This window comes from Panthera tigris, chromosome B2, assembly GCF_018350195.1.
Source record: "Panthera tigris isolate Pti1 chromosome B2, P.tigris_Pti1_mat1.1, whole genome shotgun sequence".
Classification (NCBI taxonomy): Eukaryota; Metazoa; Chordata; class Mammalia; order Carnivora; family Felidae; genus Panthera; species Panthera tigris.
Window position 1 is genome coordinate 1,570,167 of NC_056664.1, and position 20,620 is coordinate 1,590,786.

The 20,620-nt window shown below is 47.8% G+C and overlaps 4 non-coding genes across 4 annotated transcripts; all 4 read left to right on the forward strand.

The window, feature by feature from the left end:
- The first annotated feature begins 4,358 nt into the window (after window positions 1-4,358).
- TRNAA-AGC lies at window positions 4,359-4,430 on the forward strand. The gene has a single exon. It is a non-coding gene; the product is annotated as a tRNA-Ala (tRNA).
- Window positions 4,431-11,593: 7,163 nt separating this feature from the next.
- TRNAA-AGC lies at window positions 11,594-11,665 on the forward strand. Its single transcript has one exon. It is a non-coding gene; the product is annotated as a tRNA-Ala (tRNA).
- A 4,031-nt stretch (window positions 11,666-15,696) lies between these two features.
- Window positions 15,697-15,768, forward strand: TRNAA-CGC. Its single transcript has one exon. It is a non-coding gene; the product is annotated as a tRNA-Ala (tRNA).
- Window positions 15,769-19,454: 3,686 nt separating this feature from the next.
- On the forward strand, window positions 19,455-19,526 carry TRNAA-AGC. Its single transcript has one exon. It is a non-coding gene; the product is annotated as a tRNA-Ala (tRNA).
- Window positions 19,527-20,620: the final 1,094 nt, after the last annotated feature.

Consider the following 20,620-nt stretch of genomic DNA (forward strand, 5'->3'; position numbering starts at 1 on the left):
TGTTAGTATGTCCTGAATATGTTTGGGGTTTTGTGCAGGATCTGGAGCTGTCTGAGGCTCCTGCCAGAATGAGCTGGGGATATTTAGGATCAGCTCAGTTTCCCTGAAAACACGTAATTTCAAACTTATTTTCTTTCTGGGTTACAGAATTTGTCCAATAAGAAATTGTTTCATGTTGGACTACCTCAGCTTTGAGAAAGTCCATCTCTAGCAGGAAAAGACAGTCACAACTGAGGTCAGGATGCTGACATTCAAATTGGCCTCAGGACCTTATCTTGCTAAGCAATACTGGGCACCAGGAAGTGGTGTGGTCCTAATCGTACTAATACTGTCTTCTCTAACACAGTCTAACAATTAGTGTATCTCGGCCACAAATAAGTCTTAACAGCAGGCTAGGTTAGAAGGCAAAGGTGTTGTGAGCAGGACTGGAGCTTGTAGAGGGAAGCCCCAGCCGGGTCCGAGCCCAACACCTTAGCCATGTGGTCATCACAGCATCCGATGTCTCAATTCCTTATGTATCTATATCAGTCATAACATTTTGCTTCAACATCACAATGTTTTAGGTAAACAGGTGTGATTTTTAAAATTCATTGGCAGGGGCAGATCCATGTGTCATGAGACCTAAAGCTTATATATAATATCAGGGATCACCTTTAAGAAAAAATATTTGTATTCAAAACGACGAATACAAAGTCAACGGTGAAAGTAACTATTTATTTAGAATAAGAACATAAATAGAAACGGATTACAAACTTTAAAAAACTGATGGATTCCACAATCACAGAGTTAGCTTACTGATATACCTCTATAATATGTTTCTCCTACACTGCTTCGCTGCATTATTTTTATTACCTTTCATATAACAACAATTGTGTCATATTATTTTCTATAGGTGGAAGTAGATAACTCAGCCTTTCCTCTAACATGGCTGGATTATTTTGTAAGATATAATTTGGAAAAGGATGTTTTCAGCCTCACAACTGATTGTTAGCAAGGCCAAGCAGACTTATTTGTTGAATTGTTGTTCACATTGGGAAGTCCTTGAAGCTTTTTCACAATGAACTGCCCTTCCCACTCTCCCACGCAGCATGGGAAGAGAGGGAAGTCCTTGGTGAGTTAGGGCTGAGGTACCAGAAGCTCCCAGGAGCCTGTCAGCCAAGACCCCCAACTCTTGCTGCTTCGAGATCATGGCTCATCCTGGCTTTTCTGGTGTTTAAAAAATGATTAAAGAAGACGAGTTAGGTGATACAAACAAACTTCAGTGCTTCATGAAGTGGACAGTCTCCTTTCAGAGAACTGCAAAATGGGGTTAAAGGTAGAGGAAGCTTTTATAGCATAAAGAATAAAGAACAAGGAAGAGAAAACAAAACATTTCTGATTGGCTGGGGCCGCATGGACCTTGTCTGGAGAGAGAAGGCCCAGTTGACTGGGCGCTGGGGAGTGGCAGACTGGATACTCTGCGGTTCTGGTCAAGCAGATCATTCACAGGAACACGGAAGTTACCTATGTTTTGCAGACGTTTACAGATGTGCCTTCCCCCCAGCCCCCCACCAGCAGGAGTGGCTCCAACATGGGCCTGGAAAGCTATTTCAACAAGTGTTTATGTAAGAAGGAAATAATAGAGAAGTTACTTGGAAGAATGCCAGGATGACCTGAATCCCCTCAGTACCTTCAGTATTTGCTGATACTTGTAGGGATGCAGAAAAAGAGTCCAAATAAATAAAATCAGGAATAAAAATACCTGTGGGGGGATGGGCTAAATGGGCAAGGGGCATTAAGGAGGACACTTGTTGGGATGAGCACTGGGTATTACATGTAGGGGATGAATCACTGGGTTCTACTCCTGAAATCAGAATTGCACTACACGCTAACTAACTTGGATGTAAATTAAAAAAAAAAATAAATAAATTTTTAAAAAGAACGAAAAATACCTAATTATCTGGCAGGGATTTGTAAGAATTCCCTTCTCTCTTCCCTTAACATGGAGCTGGAGTAATGGAGGCACAGGTATGGGTGATCATTGCAGCCTAGTTTCCTCCTTCCAGCCTTTGCAAGGACCTTTCCATGAGCAACTTCTACGTGGGGTTGGCTCTCTCAAGCTGAGGAAATTTCTCTTACAGTAAACAAAAAGACACAGAAATGGAAAGTGAAGAAATTCAGAGATGATTCCAGGTAGTTCAACAGCCAACTAATAGGAATTCTAAACAAGAGAAGAAAGGGAGTGAGAAAAAAGAAGAAAAGAAGAAGGAAGAACAAAAGGGAGAAAATTATCAAAGAAATATTTTAAAAATACGTTCCTAGAAACGGGGACCACGAATTTACAGATTAAAGGCGAATTAGTTAAGAGAGTGCCAACTGCTGTAAGACCAAACAACATCCCAAATATGTAATGACTTAGGCAGAAAGGAAATGTGTTTGCTGCTCACACACAGCAGAGACCGGGGGTTCCTGACCAGCACAGGGTGTCCCTGCAGTCAGGGACCCAGATCCTTTTGGTGTGTGGGTTTACCATCTTCCACACATGGCTTTCAAGTCTGCCTGCTTATCAGGAGAGGGTATGGAGAAAGAACCTGTAGGACTGGTTGAGATTCGGCCCTGGAAGAGGGACAAATCACAAATCACGTCTATTTCTCACGGGCCAGTCTTCTGCAGACGCAAAAATCAAACTCTCTAGATTTGCGCTGTCTGCAGACTTCCAGATACACGGATTGTAGTTTTCATCAGACATTTACCCAAGGCTGTCCCATATGTGTCTAAAAATTGTCCAAAATCAAACTCCATCTTCTGAATCCCGTCCCACTTACGACAACTAAAAACATATAGCATAAGCTTTATGCTATAAGAGCTTCCTCTACCTTTAACAGCAGAAATCCTATTGCTCCCAGCCAACTAGCTTGGAGGAAGACAAAGACGCCCACATCAGTCAAGCTATGTGTGTGTGTTTCTAAGTGCACGCTATCTTCTCAAGCCCACCAAGACTCTAATTCCTGTCCATTCACTCTCCTTGTCAAAAGGTCCCATCCTTCCCATCCCTCGCCTCTGCTGGTTTAGGCCTTGAACACTGCTCCGCCGAACAACCACCAGACAACCTCCTTCTGTACAGCAGGACAGAGCAGGGTTGAACGGCAACCGTGGCTCTCCCTCGTCCCCCCAGTTCTGCTGTTCGGATTTGTTGTTAGCCGGCAGGTGCGAGTACCCCGGGCCAGCCATAAATGTAGAGTCTCCAGGGCCAAGCCCGATTTCGATACCTTTACGCTTGGAGGAGAAAGATAATTTGCATGTCCACGGATAGAACCTGAATCTCGGCTCCTGCAATAAAATATGCTTAGATGCTTACATTCAGAAACTTCGTGTTTTGTTTTGTTTTGTTTTGTTTCCTGAGAGCCCTGTAAAGCATACGCATTTATCTACATTTGTCTCTCCTCATCCTCTGCCCCAGGTCCCCAGCTCAACACGCTGGAGCCACGCGAGCTCCCGGGGTCGGTATTCCCCGCTGCCCCAGCGGCCCGGGCCGAGGCAGGTGCACCCCCACCCCAGGACCCACATCGCGGCAGCGCAGACACACGGTTGGCTTCCCTGCCTCGCTCGGGAAAGACGCCCACGTGTGGTGACCGAGCAAGCAAGTGCAGGGGGGGGAGGAGCCGTTCTCCGGAAGCGCAGACTTAGGGGATTTGGAGGGGAAGCAAATTCACCAAACGTAGGGACAGGCACGCTCGGCGAACACGTTCGCCCGGCTGTGCAGAGACGTCTTTCTTACCAAGAGTGGCAGCGCTCTTCGCGGTAGGGGCCCCCGTCCAAACCCTTCGTGCAGCTCGTGACCGGGAAGGTCAAGAGCCCCCCGAGTCGGCAGTGCCTCGAGTGTCCCCAGCGGGAAAGAATCCACCCGCGGGGCGGCGCACCAGGACCCACACGGCGGGAGCGTGCACACGGCCGGTCCAAGGGCCGATTCAGGGAGCCGGGTTTGCAGACCGAGCCCCCTGGACGCGCCGGCCCCGCGCTCCTCGCAGTCGGTGCGGCTCGGGCCCGACCCGGCGCTGCGCTCCGCCCGCTCTGCCCGCGTCCCCGGCGCATCTCCGGGCCCCTCGGGTCCTGGGGGTCCTGGTCCCCTCATTGCTCCTCCCCCTCGGCCCTCGGCCGCCTCTCCGGACGCACAGCTCCTCCCAGACCTCCGCCTGGGCGCGCAGTGAGGTCCCACACGGGACCGCCGTGCGGCCCGGGTTCTCCTTCTCCCAGCGCGTCCTCGGGGCAGTCTGGTACTGGGCCCGCGCACCCGCCTCGGAACCGCGAAGGGTTGTGAGCCGCCACGGAAACCCGCAGCGAACATTCATAGGCATATTTCCGGGCCTCTGTGTGTGCGAGGGGGTGTAGCTCAGTGGTAGAGCGCGTGCTTAGCATGCACGAGGCCCCGGGTTCAATCCCCGGCACCTCCACTTTTAAAGACGCAGGTTTTGCTCCAACAGTCCTCCGGCCGCCTCGCCATTTATTAAAACGTGTCTGCGCCTCGCTCTTGTCTCTTTGTTTTCTTGCAGTCCTCCGAACTCACATGAAAAACAACGAGAACCACCCGACCCCACTCTGCTTGCGGTGCGCGCGCATCTCTGCTCCGGGACTGGGCGTAGCCGAGTCCGCAGCCACCTGCTGGCGGGTTCTCCACCCGAGAACTACCGCAGCAGCGACGACCAGGCGCACCTGCAGCGGCTTCACCTCGCGGTACCGTCGGAGAGCAAGACGCACGGAGGCGCAGCGCACTGGACCCTGTCCTTCGATGCCCTCCTTCTCCGAGCTGCTGGGGCGGCGGGGTGGAGGGGGCGGACGAAATTGGGCATTCCCAGCACCCGCCCCCAGTCACGGTCCTCCTTCCTCCTTCCGCCCTCTCCTCCCATCCCCTCTCTCTGCTGTTACACCTTTAAAGTCGTTCCTGACTTTGAAGAAACTTCTCAAGTATCACGTAAACTTATCATCTAGACAGAAATTCTTTGTGTTAAATAAACTCTATCCTTCTTATCTGACTGACTTGAAGAAGCACCTGCTTGGCTAATACTGATAGATGAGTTAAGAGGGGAATCAGAAAATAAAGAGACAGCCCCATCCCCTTTCTTAGCACCCCCGGTTCCATCCCACATTTTGAAGGGCTTTGTACATTCAACGTGTGAACACCTCAGCACACACTTCCAAGCTTCAAACACTCCACTTGGCAAAGAGCCAGTCCAGGGCCACCTCCTAGGCCTAGAAGCATGCATGCTAATGGCACGGTCTGCCCTCAGAAGGATGGCCTCCGAAAGGGGGGTGGGTGGGTGACGTCTGTTCAGGCCCTGGAAGAGGGGAGGGTCTGGGCTGTTTTGATAGAGAATTCTGGGAGCCCCCATACATAGAGTGTGGACCCAATACCCACAGGAAGAGACATGGCCAGGAGGGGCCCCAGGACATAATCATCTCTTGCCCATTGTTAAACATGAAACCGAGTGGATGCCCCAGAGTTTAAGGGGATATTTGTGTTTAATCAGACTTTTCCAATGTAGGTCTAAGGTTAACGTTACAGGCTATCTTTTCCAAATTAACCAGTTTCCTGACTCATGTATGTGTGTGTCCTGTAGCGTCTCTTTTGAAAATACAACTTGTACCTGAACCACAGAACCGTGTGCTTAACATTAGATTGCGATAATACCTGCAAAATTAGAAGGTTATGTAGGGGTCGCAAAAGATTTCCTCAACCCTCTCAGGGTCCCTGGCTGGGTCTGAACATTAAAAAGACAAAGGCAGATTAACAGGAGAAAAACATACAAATTTACTTAACATAAGTTTTACACGACACCGTGACACGAGAGCCTTCCTAGGGAAAGGATGACCCAAGGAAACAGATGTGAGTATGTTTGGGTTGGGTTGGGTGCACAGTGGTCACCCGTGGAGGGATGTGATAGGTTAAGGAGGCTGAGGTAATCTGGCAAATTGGGGGAAACTTAGCAAGGTTGTTTTTCAGGGGCGTCCCTTTGTCTTTGGAAATAAGGATGCTTCTTTCAGTCACAGGGCGGGCATCTCTCACAGGTCACCTTTTATGACCTGTTTCAGGGAAGAAGGGCAATAGAAGGAGGCCAGAGTGAACTTTTGCTGTTTTCTCAGATCCCTTCAGCTTAAAATATGTAATATGCCGAAGTGCCATATGTTGGAGTAGCATGTCCTGAACTCCATTGGTAATAGGATAGAATTTGTCAGGGAAGAAATAATCTAAACTTTATAGAGTTCTCCAGCGATGTTACACAGTATAGGTTTGTGAGGATTTTGTTGTATTACCTTAGGACTGTTAAATCAATTAAACAGAGAGGCCAGTAGACGAGGGGGCTCTAATGCCTGCTTAAGCAGATTAAAACTAAGCCTGTATATTCTCGAAGGTTCAGAAATAGAAACAATAAGGACAACAAATCACAAACAGCCAACGAGGCTTTAAGCTCTAGCCAGTCGAATGACTTCCTTTCTTGTCTTCTGCTCTGTGTTTATACCTGCTGTCAGAGGGGCATCTCTAACCACCACAAGCTTGCCCCTAGCAGATCCGAGTTGATTTTTGCTCAAATAAACTAAAAAATTTTCATATGCCTCAGTTTATCTTTTAATAGGTAGAATTTTAGGGTAAAGAAAGCTCTTCTGAAAATGTTGATTTTAAAAAAACATGAATTTCATTTGTACTGCTTTCTTAGGTTGGAGAATGAGGACAATGAAATGTGCGTTTTAATGGGAGAATCTTAAGATTCATCAGAGCTTTAGCATTGTTGTTGTTTGGGGAAGGAGCTTATGATAAATAGACATAGAAAAGATTCGGCCACCCAAGGAGCTTCTTGGGTGTACTTTTCTAAAAATAAAGTGAAGAGCTTGGAGGAATCTGTCCTTGACCTTGTGAGCACTTTCAGGTATTGAGCACATCCATGTTCTGGAGAATGGCGTGGGCACCACCAAATGGCCATCTTGGGAACATCAGAGTCCTTTGCTGTGCATGAGAGTTCTCAGACGGCAATAGCTTTCTTTAATGGTAGATTGTGGTTTTTGATTATGTCCTTCTGGATTCTCAAAATCACATCAAGAAACCGTTTTTACCATGTGGATAGTAGTTTTCTTTTTTTTTTTAAACGTTTATTTATTTTTGAGACAGAGAGAGACAGAGCATGAACGGGGGAGGGTCAGAGAGAGAGGGAGACACAGAATCTGAAACAGGCTCCAGGCTCTGAGCTGTCAGCACAGAGCCCGACGCGGGACTTGAACTCACAAACCGTGAGATCATGACCTGAGCCGAAGTTGGAAGCTTACCCGACTGAGCCACCCAGGGGCCCCTGGATAGTAGTTTTCTAGGGCATTTCCTCTAGCTTCAAAAGTCTAACTCCCCAATATGCTTCAACACTCATAATTGAGCTTTTTTTCAGATGTGCATTTTCCTCTAATAAATCATTAACATTTTCCAATTTTTAATTAAGTTTCCCAAGACAGTTAAAAATCTCTGTGTTTCTATAGTGGTGAGCATAGCATAATGTACAGAGTTGTCGAATTATTTGTTGTGCACCTGAAACTAACATAACAGTGTGTGCAAACCATACATCAACTTAAAAAGAACATATGTTTCCATATCATAGCATTTCAAAATCACAGTCTGAAGTCACATGTACTGTCAGGATAGATGTGAACTCTTAAACCTTTAGCAGGTTAGAACATTAGTCCAGCCATCTGAGTGGATGTTGGGCAAAGGGGTAGGTAGCTTCTTTTACCCAGTTTGAAAAAGTTACAGCACATCCAGCACAAAGTACACCTTGAATCTTTAAGGATATGAATCACAGTTGTGCAGGGGGGCTATCAGCACACGGCAGTCAGGACATATCCCCCTTTCTCTGTCTGACAAAGAGATCAATGAGGCTCCTTAGTAGACTCCTATTAGATAATTCTGGTCACCTCAGTCTCCTTCACCAGCTTGTAAATACACTCATGCCTGACCTCACTAGACCTTTCGCCTCTGAAAAGCTTTGGCCGTCAGCACCGTCGACAGCCCCCTTGGCATGGGTCCTAATAGGATTCTATGTCAGAACTTCCACTTTTGTATACTCTTGCTCATACAATCTGCGTTTTCGTAGCTTACAGACACTGGTGAATCAGAGGAAGGTTTTTCTCTCAGTGCGTCCTTCCCCCTCTCCTCTGAACTGTGTGTAGTTCTAAGCTTTCCCCTGGGACAGCCACCAAGTACACTGTCCTTGCCATGGAGCCCAGGGGCTGCAGCCCAGAGGACAACTGAGGAGACCAGCAAATGCACCAGCGGGAGACCAACAATTAGCTTTCCCCTATCGTGGGACTCAAGCTCACCACCCCGAGACCAAGAGTCTTCTGCCCCACCAACTGAACCTCGTGCAGCAAGGCGGTTCCTCGCCTCCTTTGAACCATGCCTCAGGCCACAAGCCTAGAGGACCAGCTGGGATTTAAATCAGAATCTGCTCGTAGTGGTTTACAGGAAAATTGAAAGGCAACAGAACTCTTGTCATCTATGATTTTTTTTTGACTTTTTGGTTAAAACAGCTGCACAGAACCAAGTAAACTATATAGAATCAACGATTTGCTCTTTCTCAATCAAACTATTTAACCCTCTACTCTCATTCCTGATTTTCAGTAAACGCCCAGAGAAACAGGCCCCGGATTTCTGTCCTCCGTATTATCAAAGTCTTACTTGTTCCATATCACGACTTCATTTCTCATAACTCCAGAGTCCCCTACAGCCAAGAGAATCAAAGTAAAGTAGAATGGGAGGGGCTCTTTAGAATACAGGAGGATTGTGACACCAAAAAGTAGGACAAGAAATATTATGCTGAGAAGTGTCTGTCAATTCTTATTTTACTGAGTGCTTTTAGTATATTTGTATTAGTTTTTTTCTTTTTTTTTAAATTTTTTTTTTCAACGTTTTTTTATTTATTTTTGGGACAGAGAGAGACAGAGCATGAACGGGGGAGGGGCAGAGAGAGAGGGAGACACAGAATCGGAAACAGGCTCCAGGCTCCGAGCCATCAGCCCAGAGCCTGACGCGGGGCTCGAACTCACGGACCGCGAGATCGTGACCTGGCTGAAGTCGGACGCTTAACCGACTGCGCCACCCAGGCGCCCCTGTATTAGTTTTTTTCTTAAAGTTTATTTATTTTTGAGAGAGAGAGAGAGAGCGAGCCAGAGCATGAGTTGGGGAGGGGCTGATAGGGAGACAGAGACACAGAATCCAAAGCAGGCTCCAGGCTCTGAGCTGTCAGCACAGAGCCTGACACGGGACTTGAACCCACGTGCTGTGAGATCATGACCTGAGCCAAAGTCAGACACTTAACCAACTGAGCCACCCAGGCACCCTACTTGTATTAGTTTATTAGGGCTGCTGTAACAAATTACCACAAACTTGGTAGCTTAAAACAACAGGAATTTATTCTCTCACAGTTACCTGGGCTGGAAGTACAAAATCAGGTGTCAGCTGGGTTATGCCCCCTCTGAGTCTCCTTCTTTGCCTCATCTTCCTTTCCGGCAGCTCCCGGTACCCCTCCACTTCCAATCTCTGCCTGCATCGTGGCACGGCCTCCTTTTCTCTGTGTGTCTCTGTCTCTGACATGTTTTCCTCTTCCTAGAAGGACATGAGTCAGCGGATTTAGGGCTCATCATATTTCAATATGATCTCCTCCTAACTAAATGCATCTACAAAGACGCTATTTCTAAATAAGGTCACATTTTCAGGTTCCAAATGGACACGAACTTTTGGAGGACACTAAGTCCTCCAGTAAAATATTAAACATACGTTGTCTTTTGTCAAATGCTTTTTCTGAACCTATAGAGATAATCATGTATGCTTTTTCCCTCCTTTTCTCTATCAACATGATGGTCTGTATTAATGTTGTTAAAGATAAGCCAGAGCTGATTAGTAGCTATAATAGCAGGAAAAACAGACTTTATTCAGGAATATTGTAATAGGGGGAAAGAGGCCTCAGTATAGAACTATCAATTCCAAATACAGTGTTTGGCAAGTGGGAATTATAGCCAAGAGTGGGGTGGGGGTTCATCAGTGGTTAGGAAGTTCCCGAGAGGAAACATCAGAGGTAAGGAGGGATTGTGGCTGAATGGCCCTAACAGGATTCTTGCTAGAAGTGGGCCACAGTGACCCTATGTCACCTGGGGGATGGCGGAGGATAAGGGGCCCAATTAGACATGGAAGGTGATCAGATACGGAGGATGGGGGACACCTAGCTAACCCAACTAAGGACTCTTACAGAAACTGGACAACACAGAGATGAAAATCAAAGACCCAAAGCCAAAGCCTAGTTGAAAAGGAGAGCAGGGGGCCCTGCATAGACTTGTGTGGAGAAGGGAATCTTTGCCGATATCTTTCTTAATAATGAGTGCTCTGTGCATTTCTGGAATAGCCCCCAGTTGGACATCCTGTATTATGTGAAATAGGCTTATAGTTTTAATTTTTGGTGCAAACTGAAAAAAGTGGTTAATATTAACTCACTTTATGCACTGAATAGGAAGTTTTTCTTCTTTTTCTATGCTTTGAATAATCTAAGTAGCATCATGACTTTCTGATATTTAAGTTTGGTAGAATTTGCTTGTGAAAGTATTTTTGCCTGGTGCCCTTTTGGGGGGCGTGCCTGTTCAACTACTTTCTCTGTTTTTCTAGAGCAATAGCCTGCTGGCCTCCCGTCTGTACAAGGATTAACTTGGATATGATATTTACAAAATCCACTTCATCTAAGTTTTTAAATCATTTGCTGAACTGTGCTACGATGCTTCTCACGACTTTAAAAGCCCTCTTGTTTTGATGGGGACTTGGCTGCGGTCCTGATTTTCTCTTTTCTTAATTAGGTTAGCTGGAAGTTTGACTCTTCTGTTGCCTTTTCAAATATCTAGGTTCTTTATTAGTTTCACTTTTTAAAACTCGTTATTTTCTGCATTCGTCTTTATCAGCGCTCCCTTCTTTTAGTTTATTCCGAGTCTTCTGGTTTATCACGCTGTTCGTCTTCTAACGTCTTGAGCCGAGACTTCGGTGGCTTTTTCACTGTTGCCAGCGTCCTTCTAGCCTCTAATTGGAGAGGCTGGGGAACCACACTGTCTCTACCCAAAGAGCCACGTCCGCACCGTCAGCCTCGCAGGTGCGCTCCTGGGGCTGGAGGGAGGGGCGCGGCGCCTGCCGCCCGGGCGGGGGGTGGTGGTGAGGCGGGGGAGGGCGACAGGTGCACCGCCCGCGCGGTCTCCCGGGAGGACCGACCCCGGGGCGGCGTCTGCGCGCCCCCCGCCTTTTGCACCTGTCCTCTTCGGTCGCCTCCCTGCGCACGACTTCTAGCAGCCGGGAGAGCGGGAAAACGAGAGCGCGGAGGCCCGAGAGAACGCGTTAGCCACGGCCTCGCGGGGCGGATCCGGGGCTCCCACGGGCTCTGGCCCGCAGCGCGCTTCGCTCGTCTCCCCGCGGAGCGAGCCTCTGTCCCGGCTGCGAGGTTGCGGGGCCGCCGCATCAGGCGCCGCGGACCCGGCCCAGGCAGCCTCCGGGAACCCGTCGCCGGCGCCTGCGCTGCCCTTGAATAGCCTCCCGGGAGAACGTTATTCCCGCGGGGGTGTAGCTCAGTGGTAGAGCGCGTGCTTAGCATGCACGAGGCCCCGGGTTCAATCCCCGGCACCTCCACTTTTGCTCCGGGTCCCTCCTCACCGATACGGTGGGCGCGGGGGCCCCGCCTCCATTTTGCAGCTGTATTAACCGCGCGGGAAAGGAGAGGCGAGGACGGAGAGGCCGACTGGGGGAAGGGCGCGGGCTCTCACACCGTCTTCCTAGCTCCCCGGCTTCCGGCCGCGGTGGCCGCGCCCACAGCCCTCGGCGTGGGTGCAGCGCCGCCCGCAGGCGTCCGCGCAGGGTCCCCGCGCCCCAACACGGGTGCCAGCCGAGTTCCGTCTGCACCCCTAGCGACCCGGCCCGAGGCAGGTGCGCCCCCATCAGTGCGGTCCTCGCACCAACCGTGGTGGCCCCTGCGAGCTGATGAGAAACGCGGAACGTCCGCCCCCCGCGCAGACCCGCTCAACCACGACCTGGATCCCCAACCGATTCCTTTGGGAATCGCCGGGTTGGGTGATTTGGGAAGCTTTGGGAAGCGCCGGGTTGGGTGCTGGGACGTGGCTCAGGAGGGTATACATTTTAAGTGCATGCCTGTATTCTAATCTTTTCCCAATTTCCTATTCCAATGCAGGAGATACAATTGCAAAAATGTACTTCTATTGTCGAACCATTTGTGCGGCCTGATAATGGACCTTGTTCTCTCCCATGGTAATATAATATTAATATTTTCTGAATCAACATACATAATTGAATTCGAGGTGAAGTTTCTTTTTCCTTTTAATAAACATTCGCAAGTGTTGCAATCAACACTGTGCTAATTTCCGACATGTACTGGGAACTTTGTGTCTGTCTTTGTGCTCAGCAACATTTAAAATAGCATAGTATCTTGTAATCATTTCCATACTCAGAGCTGCCTCGTCCTCATCAAATCTTTAAGAGCTTTGGTATTAATACCAAAATTAACAATTTGGCTAATACCAAAGTCCCCTTTCGTGTACTAAGCCCTGTGATACATTTTGAAGATCCCTAACCCTTAGCTACCACAATGGAAGTGCGGGCTGACGGACTGCTCAGGTATTGGGAATCCTGGCTCCCTGAACAAACATAATGTCAAAAGTTTCCCTGTGAAGTGATGAGGAAATTTTTTCTTTTTCTTTTTCATTCCTTTATTTTTTGTGATTAGGGAATTTTCAAAGGATAAATAAGTTCCAAGGACAATTCTTTCTCAAGTTAAGATGTCTTGGCTTTGGGATTTACATCTCCATAAAAGATTCAGAAGTAGTGCTCAGGAGCCAGACTTTCTTAAAGCGAACAATAGTTCTCTTTCTATTCTGCTGTCATGTTTTCCCTCCTCTTGTTTTCAAGGTACAATTTTACAGTGTCTTTCTGCCACTTGTACCCACCATGTCAGGAAACTATGGGAATTCATGAAGTCACAAAAAGAAACAAGACAAAACATGAGAAAGAATATCTTGAATTATCACGACTGCCTTTCTGTATTATATTAGGGCTCAGCCCAAATGTGGGGGGGGGGGGAAGGGGAAAAAAAAGGAAAAGGGAAAATAATGCTTCCTTCCTTCCAACCATAGACTTCTCCATGGAAACCCACCTCTGTGATTTAAAGGAGAAGAGAATATAGTAAAAAGGTCAAAAGCTTAGTATGAGAACGCTTTAGAAAATATTGGATGGTGGGGCGCCTGGGTGGCGCAGTCGGTTAAGCGTCCAACTTCAGCCAGGTCACGATCTCGCGGTCCGTGAGTTCGAGCCCCGCGTCAGGCTCTGGGCTGATGGCTCGGAGCCTGTTTCCGATTCTGTGTCTCCCTCTCTCTCTGCCCCTCCCCCATTCATGCTCTGTCTCTCTCTGTCCCAACAATAAATAAAAACCGTTGAAAAAAAAATTAAAAAAAAAAAGAAAATATTGGATGGAAAAATTCTAAATTATAAAATAAAAATAACAAAACAAAACATTATAAAAATAAAACAATAAAAACAAATAACATGTGCTGCCTGAGCTGTCTGAGGTACTTCTTTGAGAGCAAGTTGTGTCTAACTTTGACTCAGAATAAGACTGACTCATTTTAAAGTACACTGTAGATGAATTCTGGAACTTCAACCATGTTTTATTTGGGTGTTCTATCTCAACAAACTTATCTTTTGTTTAGCTTTCTCAGGGAGAAATTACAGATTAAGAAACTCTTAGAGGAAAGGCGATGTGGTCATGTGTGGGACCATCTGTGAATGTGCTGGAGGCAGCAGTTGGGTAGGACCATGGGCTGCACAGGAATGTGGGAGCAGACATGATCCCTTAGGCCATGTAGACACTCTAACTGAAAAGGCAGTGCTTTATTTTTTTCAGAGGCACATTTAATTGGAGAAAAAGGATGAGTTAATCATTTACTACCTAGTGTAGAAAGTTTCTTCACATTCAGTCAAGATAGGAGACTTATTAGAGCAGTATAACTAATCTTCCCTGTCCATGTTAACAAGGTGAGACATTGTAAACACACACGGATCCTAAGTGTGGATTGGAATTCTGGAGCACAAAAGCTCCCCACATAAAAAACCGACTCCTGCTGGTCTGCCACCTTTTTAAAAATGGCACCCAACCAGTTACAATGTTTCCACCTGTCCTAGATGCACTGGCAATAAGGCTTCATGTGTCTTCAGGGTCTGAGTTCTACTTTATGAGATAAATGGTTATTTCACTAGAAGAATCATGTTTGAAACTCATCCTACTATCTCCCCTGGAATAGATATTTTCAATCATGCGGTGGATGGAGAGTCTGAATGTTGTCAAAGAACATTGATTAACAATTATGCTGTTCAGTGTACCTTGGGGCAAACAGAAAAAAAGAACCCCAACCTCTTTGTGAATCACTTGTAGCACTCCTGCTGATATGTAGGTTTCTCCAGGAGCGATTTAAGGGGTAATTACTGGATGATCCTGGGAGTTTTCACAATTGTGTTTCCACAGCATCGAACAGCCTAGATAATATTCCAGCCATCCTCTTACACTTACACACACACACACACACACACACACACACACATGCACATACAACCACGTACCAGAGCTTGCAGAGTTCGGTGGGGGGCACTTCTCAAGCACTCGAGTCCAGTGAAACCTGCCACTTGTGTTTCCTTCTTATCTATTCTAGCAGCCCCATGAACCAGCCAAGAGAGAAATTCTGCCAAACCAATAATGTCCTTTCAATTTCAAGAGGCTCAGTGACACACTTACTTAAAAAGATGTAAAACGAAGAAGAGAGAATACCAACTAGGAGCCTGGTGTCAGGAAATGAGTCTTTCTGGGTCTCCCATGGAAGTTTCAAGGCCGCAGGGCTAACCAGTGTGAATTGTAGGGTTCAGGGTCAGTCTGGGAAGAAGTCTCCCCCTCAGAATCCCGCCCCCAGAACCATCAGTAAACGAGTTCCTGAGTCCACATCTCCCAGGACACTCCGCTCTCGTTCTGCTATTATACTTGTTCTGCTCACGCCCACCCACCCCCACAGTCAGGTCTGGGCACTGGGCGGGGTTCGCCGTGCGGCACCCCCAGGCCGACCTTAGAGACGGATCCCTTAACTTCCACGTGCCCCGAACCACACCCACCCCTTCCTCTCCACGCCCCACCCCCCATTCTCCGGAAGATCAAGGACCACAAATCTCTGGGCTGAAGGACGGGTCCCTTCGCGCGTCTCCATCTGGGTCTCGCTCTGTAAACCCAGTAGGTCCCTATCCCTGTGCGGCCACCGAAGCGTTATTACCCTGGACGCCCCCTCCGGCCTGCTCAGTTGCCTTCAGGCTGTGATAAATCCGACTCTGAAACTCCGAAAGGCCTGTGGTATGGATTCCCACCCGGGTTTTCCCAAGAAAATCTTGCCCTGCCCTTCCCTTCCCCGTGGAGCGGACAGCAAACAGCAAGACGTGTTCAAGCCAGGGAAGAGCCGGCCAGTTTTCTGACAAGCGCTTCCAATATTCTGTGCCCCCTTTCGAGCTCTGTTTGCTAAAAGGCTAGTCCCTCCGCCCCCAGCCCCCCCCCCCCCGCCCCCCCACACCTGCGGCTCCTCCACCCCATGGAGACAGGTGCGGGGGACCTGCGGCGGCCGGGGGGTGTAGCTCAGTGGGAGAGCGCGTGCTTCGCATGCACGAGGCCCCGGGTTCGACCCCCGGCACCTCCAGCCGCCCCCCACCCCGTCTTTAGGAGGTGCAGGTTGCACTGTCCTACCTTCTGCTTCTTTACTCCCTGGCAGAACGCTCACCAGAAAACCAACACGGGACCCAAGACGTTAGTTTTTACTGTTTAGACCCCACGAGCCTCAAAGCCACCAGAGGCTGCGGGCAGAAGAGGCGCGCGGTCGGTTCCCTCCGGCAGGTGTAACGCGTCACTGCGCACGCACAGGCTGAACGCACAGGTGTGCGGCCCGGCTCCGCTGCTCACCCTGCGGCCGCATCTCCCCACCCCTGCCCCCAGGTCCCGCTGGCCTCCCCCCTCCGCCTCCCTCCTGTAAGGACCCCTGTGATCGGCTGGGCCTACCGCACAATCCAGGGCAGGTTCCGCGTTTCAAGACCCTTCTGTCCTCACACCGGCAAAGACTTTGCCTCCCTCCGCGGGAACGACACCTGGGCTCGCTGGGATCCGGTGTTCCGCCTACGACCCCTCCGCTCGACACAAGAAGCCTGCCCCCATAGTAACAAAGTTGTCAGTTCGCCCCTATTCCCACCACTGCTGAGAGAAGGGCAAACGGAAAAAGGAGAAAACCAGAGGCCTGAGGCAAAGTAGTTCCTTTGTTTGTGTGAAGTTTTTAGGAGGAACCACAAGTCTTCTCTCCGACTCCTCCTCTTCTGTCTCCATCACCCGAAGTTTGAGGCAGCTGCTAAGTGGGTGGCCCCTGCCGCCACAGGACAGCACAAAGAGGCCAGAGTCCTGCCAAACATTAAAAAAAAAAAAAAAAAAATCTGCTTTAAATGACTCAGTAGCCTGCATGGGCCCGACTGCTGGCTCAAACCGTCCGATTTCCTTCCCTCCAATCAGTCCCTTCTTTTAAAATCCCTGCTTACGGACAGCTGGGTGGCCTAGTTGGTTAAATGCTCTCGACTTTTGACTTGGGCTCAGGTCATGATCTCACGGTTCATGGGTTCAGGCCCCGCATCAGACAGCGCGGAGCCTGCTTGGGGTTTTCTCCCTCTCCCTCTCTGCCTCTCCCCCACTTGCTCTTTTTCTCTCAAAATAAATAAAATAAAAAATAATAAAGTAAAATCTCTACATAAAAGTATACCCAGAAATGTCAGTTAACGCCCACCGTGCTACTATGAAGAGGTGGCAGAAAAAAACCTTTTTGTTTGCGTCAAAATGGAAATCATTAGCCAAAACAAGAAGACATAGTTGGCAGGTGTCTAAGGCATCCTCGCTGCTGCGAAAGAGCAGCCATTTCTTCTTCTGCTTCTTGTCCAAACTTCTACTCTGCGTTTTCCAGGCACTGCTCAAAGTTTCTAGTCCACTGATGGCCCCACCAAAGGGCTGTTATGGTTTCAATCCCAAACTACCCGCTCCCATCACTGCCGCTGAATAATAGAGGGAGGAGTGTTGGGTCTCACAGCCTCACTCTCTCTTCCCAGCCAGGCAGGCCCGGCTCGCTTCCCAGCTCTGGAGAAAGAAATTCATCCCTTTCAGATGTCCTTAGATGAGTAACTCACAAGCAAGGAGTGTGAAAGCGAAACAGAGCAAAACACCTGCTAGATTCTAACATTCTAAGTTGGCAAATTCACAACTTTGTCTCTGCTTAGCAGTCTTTTCAATACGATGGGAACCACCTGAGAAGCACGTACTGTCCAAATGTTGGGATCATTTCAGAGCACTGTGTTGCCTCTCCCTCAACAACCAATAAGTCCCTATCTATCTATCTATCTACCTATCTATCTATCTTTCTACCTACCTATAATCTATCTATCTATCTATTATCTATCTATCATCTATCTATCCTATTGAGAGACAAAGGGAGAAAGACATTATTCTTTTCTAAACTATTTCAAAACCATTTTTGGATACTGTGTCTTTTTATCCACAATCCTTTTATTGTAAACCTCCGTCATAATCTTTTTATTATGCACTTCAGCATGTATTTCTTAAGAGCAAGGACATTTCCCTACCACAGCACAAATTTTGAAGTCAGGAAATTTAACACTGGTTAAATAGTATTGTCTAATATGCAGTCTTATTAGCTTTAATTTTGCTAATAAATTCCTTTATAGAAATTTCTGTCCCAAACTTGGGCCCATTACAGCATCATGTATGAATTTACCCTTTAGTCTTTTTTAAATCTGGAATGGTTTCTCACGCTTCTTGTTTTTCATGAGATCAACATGTTCCCCAGTTAATGTGATTAGACTAGATTTGGGTTGTGAATATTTGGGGGAATGTCACAGGAATGATGTCTCCTTGCATCACACCAGGCTTATTAGTCATGTTTGCTTTGATCACTTTGTTAAGGTTGTGTTTACCAGGTTTCTTCCCCTTAAAATGATCATTCCCCCCCTTATAATTAATAAACCTGTAAGGAAATACTCTGAGACTATATAAATATTCTGATCATCATAAAAATTTTACCTATGCTTTTAACTGACTTATGAATTTTGCCTGACTCTATTATTGTTCTGATGGTGGCAAAGTGGTGATTTTCTAACCTTGTTATTATTTCTATTATTAGTTCACACCCCACTGTAAGGAAAACTTTCCCTTCTTCCATATTGATTTAAGTATCCAAGAATTATAATCATTTGTCATTATTCATGCTGGAAGTGTCTCTGATTTGACCAGTGAGAGGCCCTTCAAGTTGGCCTCTGGATCCTTTTGAACTGCCCCCTTCACTTTTAAGCACCTACATTATAGCACAGAAAGATATCTCAGGTTCATCTTGTACTTTCCCTGATCCAGTCCTAGAGTCAGTGATTTCTAAAAGTATCTGGTTCCTTTGAGTGGGGAATGGTATTTAAAAAGCAAGATAGCGGCCTAGCATTGCTTTTTGTTACAGAAGTATCATGTCTTCTAGGCCCTGTTAGCAGACAGATCTGGGGGGAAGTGACAGATTTATATACAGTTTCATACTGATGGCTCTAATTCCTGTCCAGAGTCAACAGGACTATGCCTTCCTTTCTTCCTTCTCTAACGAGAGAGCCTTGATTTCCAACACCAAATATGTATTCACTTTTCCAATCACACAAATTCACACACACACATAAAAATAAATAAAATTCACACAAAATATCACAATTGCTATACTCTTACACACTACAAAAAATAATAATGATAACCCTGCTACATAAAGGTTAAGATTCGCTTTTTCTGTCTTTACAATTAAAACAAAATACTGTGTAAAACATTTGCTTGGATCTGTTCTTCCTCTATGTGGTTATTCTATGTTCAATTTGTTTCTGTTTGTATTCAGCTTTAGAGTCTTTGGACACACACTTGAGGGAGTTTAATTTTTTTTTATTTTTATTTTATTTTATTTTTTTACTATATAAAGCATTGATGTATCCAAGAGTCAAAGGACACCGAAAGTAATACTGGGAAACCCCGCAAGAGAACGTCGTGTCCCAGGATGCACCCAGGTGGTGGACTGGAAGAGCCTGTGGGCAGTGGGATCCCAGGGGGAGTGGACTCTGGGAAGGGCTGCTCATGAGCTGACCGTGAACAAGGAACTGAAACGCCTTTTGTCCGGGGCAGCCGAGCCTCAGAGGGGATGTGGTGTATGGAGTATAGAAAGGACGGAACTAAACATAAAGGCTTGGATGATTAACCCGGAGACTCAGGCAACTGCAGTTACAGTAGGGTCATGAAAGGGCTTCAAGGCCTAAGTAAGAGTGAGGGGGTGTAGCTCAGTGGTAGAGCGCGTGCTTAGCATGCACGAGGTCCTGGGTTCAATCCCCAGCACCTCCAGTTTTGTTCCACCGTACTTCTAACCTCTACCGCTGCTCCAAGTATCTCCGTGAAACTCTACTTGCTGCCGCCGCTCATTCTTGACCCCTTTGGGACCCCTTTGGGAAGCAGGGAGGTGGCCGAGCTCATTCACTGAGGTTATTTGTTGTTGATTCTGTTATTACCCAATCTGCAAGCACTCTCAGCGATCACCAGCACCTGGGCCCCATCAATGCGCTACAGGAGCCAGAGGGTAGTGTTGTCAGGTGAGCCTGGGAGACCCCAGGCCCTGAGCCCTGACCCAGCCATGGAAAAGATGTCGCATTCAAGGGGAGACACCACAGTAGATGAGGGGTACGAGCAGGAACGTTTATTGAGGTGAGTACAGTCTTGAGATGTGAGAGCGTGTGAGCCCAAGGGGTCGGGGTTTCTGTTACTGACAGTTGTTAACAAGGGGGTGGAGAACACACTACTTGGGGCGGGGATTCTTAGAAGTAGGGTTTGGGGGCTCCCTTCCTTATTTGACCAGGGGCTTTCTGTCCTGGCTCCGCCACCCGGGGCCATCGGGGGTGATGGGGCTTCTCTGGAGTGAGGCTGGACAGGCCTCTGACCCTCCCCACGGCTAGCCACGGCCTCCTCCAGGCTGGCCTCCAGGCTTCTTAGGGCCTAAATAACCTCGTCTAACAACAGCAGTCCGTCCAACCGCGCGGCGTCTGGTTGTGGGACCTGGAAGCACTCGGCATGGGGTCTGTACGGCCCAAGGGAAGAGCCATGTGGGTCTGGATCAGAGTTAAGCACTCACGCTGTCCTGCGGGTTTACAGTCCTACCTCCTCCCCAACCCGGATGACTTATACAAGCCAAGTCTACACGGCTTGGAAACTTGCACGCAAACCTTCCTAGGTTCACGGCCAGCGGTTGATAGCTGATGTGCAGGTGGCCACCGCTTCTGTCAGAGACTCTCACACTCTGGGGCTTAATGACAGAAAAGCCATTAAACTGCAAAGGATGATAAGTGTGGACACGACAGTGGTCCCCTGTGCTGAAATCGGGGCGCCCCGGGGCGTTTCTGTCTGAAAAGGCAGGCACCGAGGTCCTGGGGCCAGGACCAGTCAGG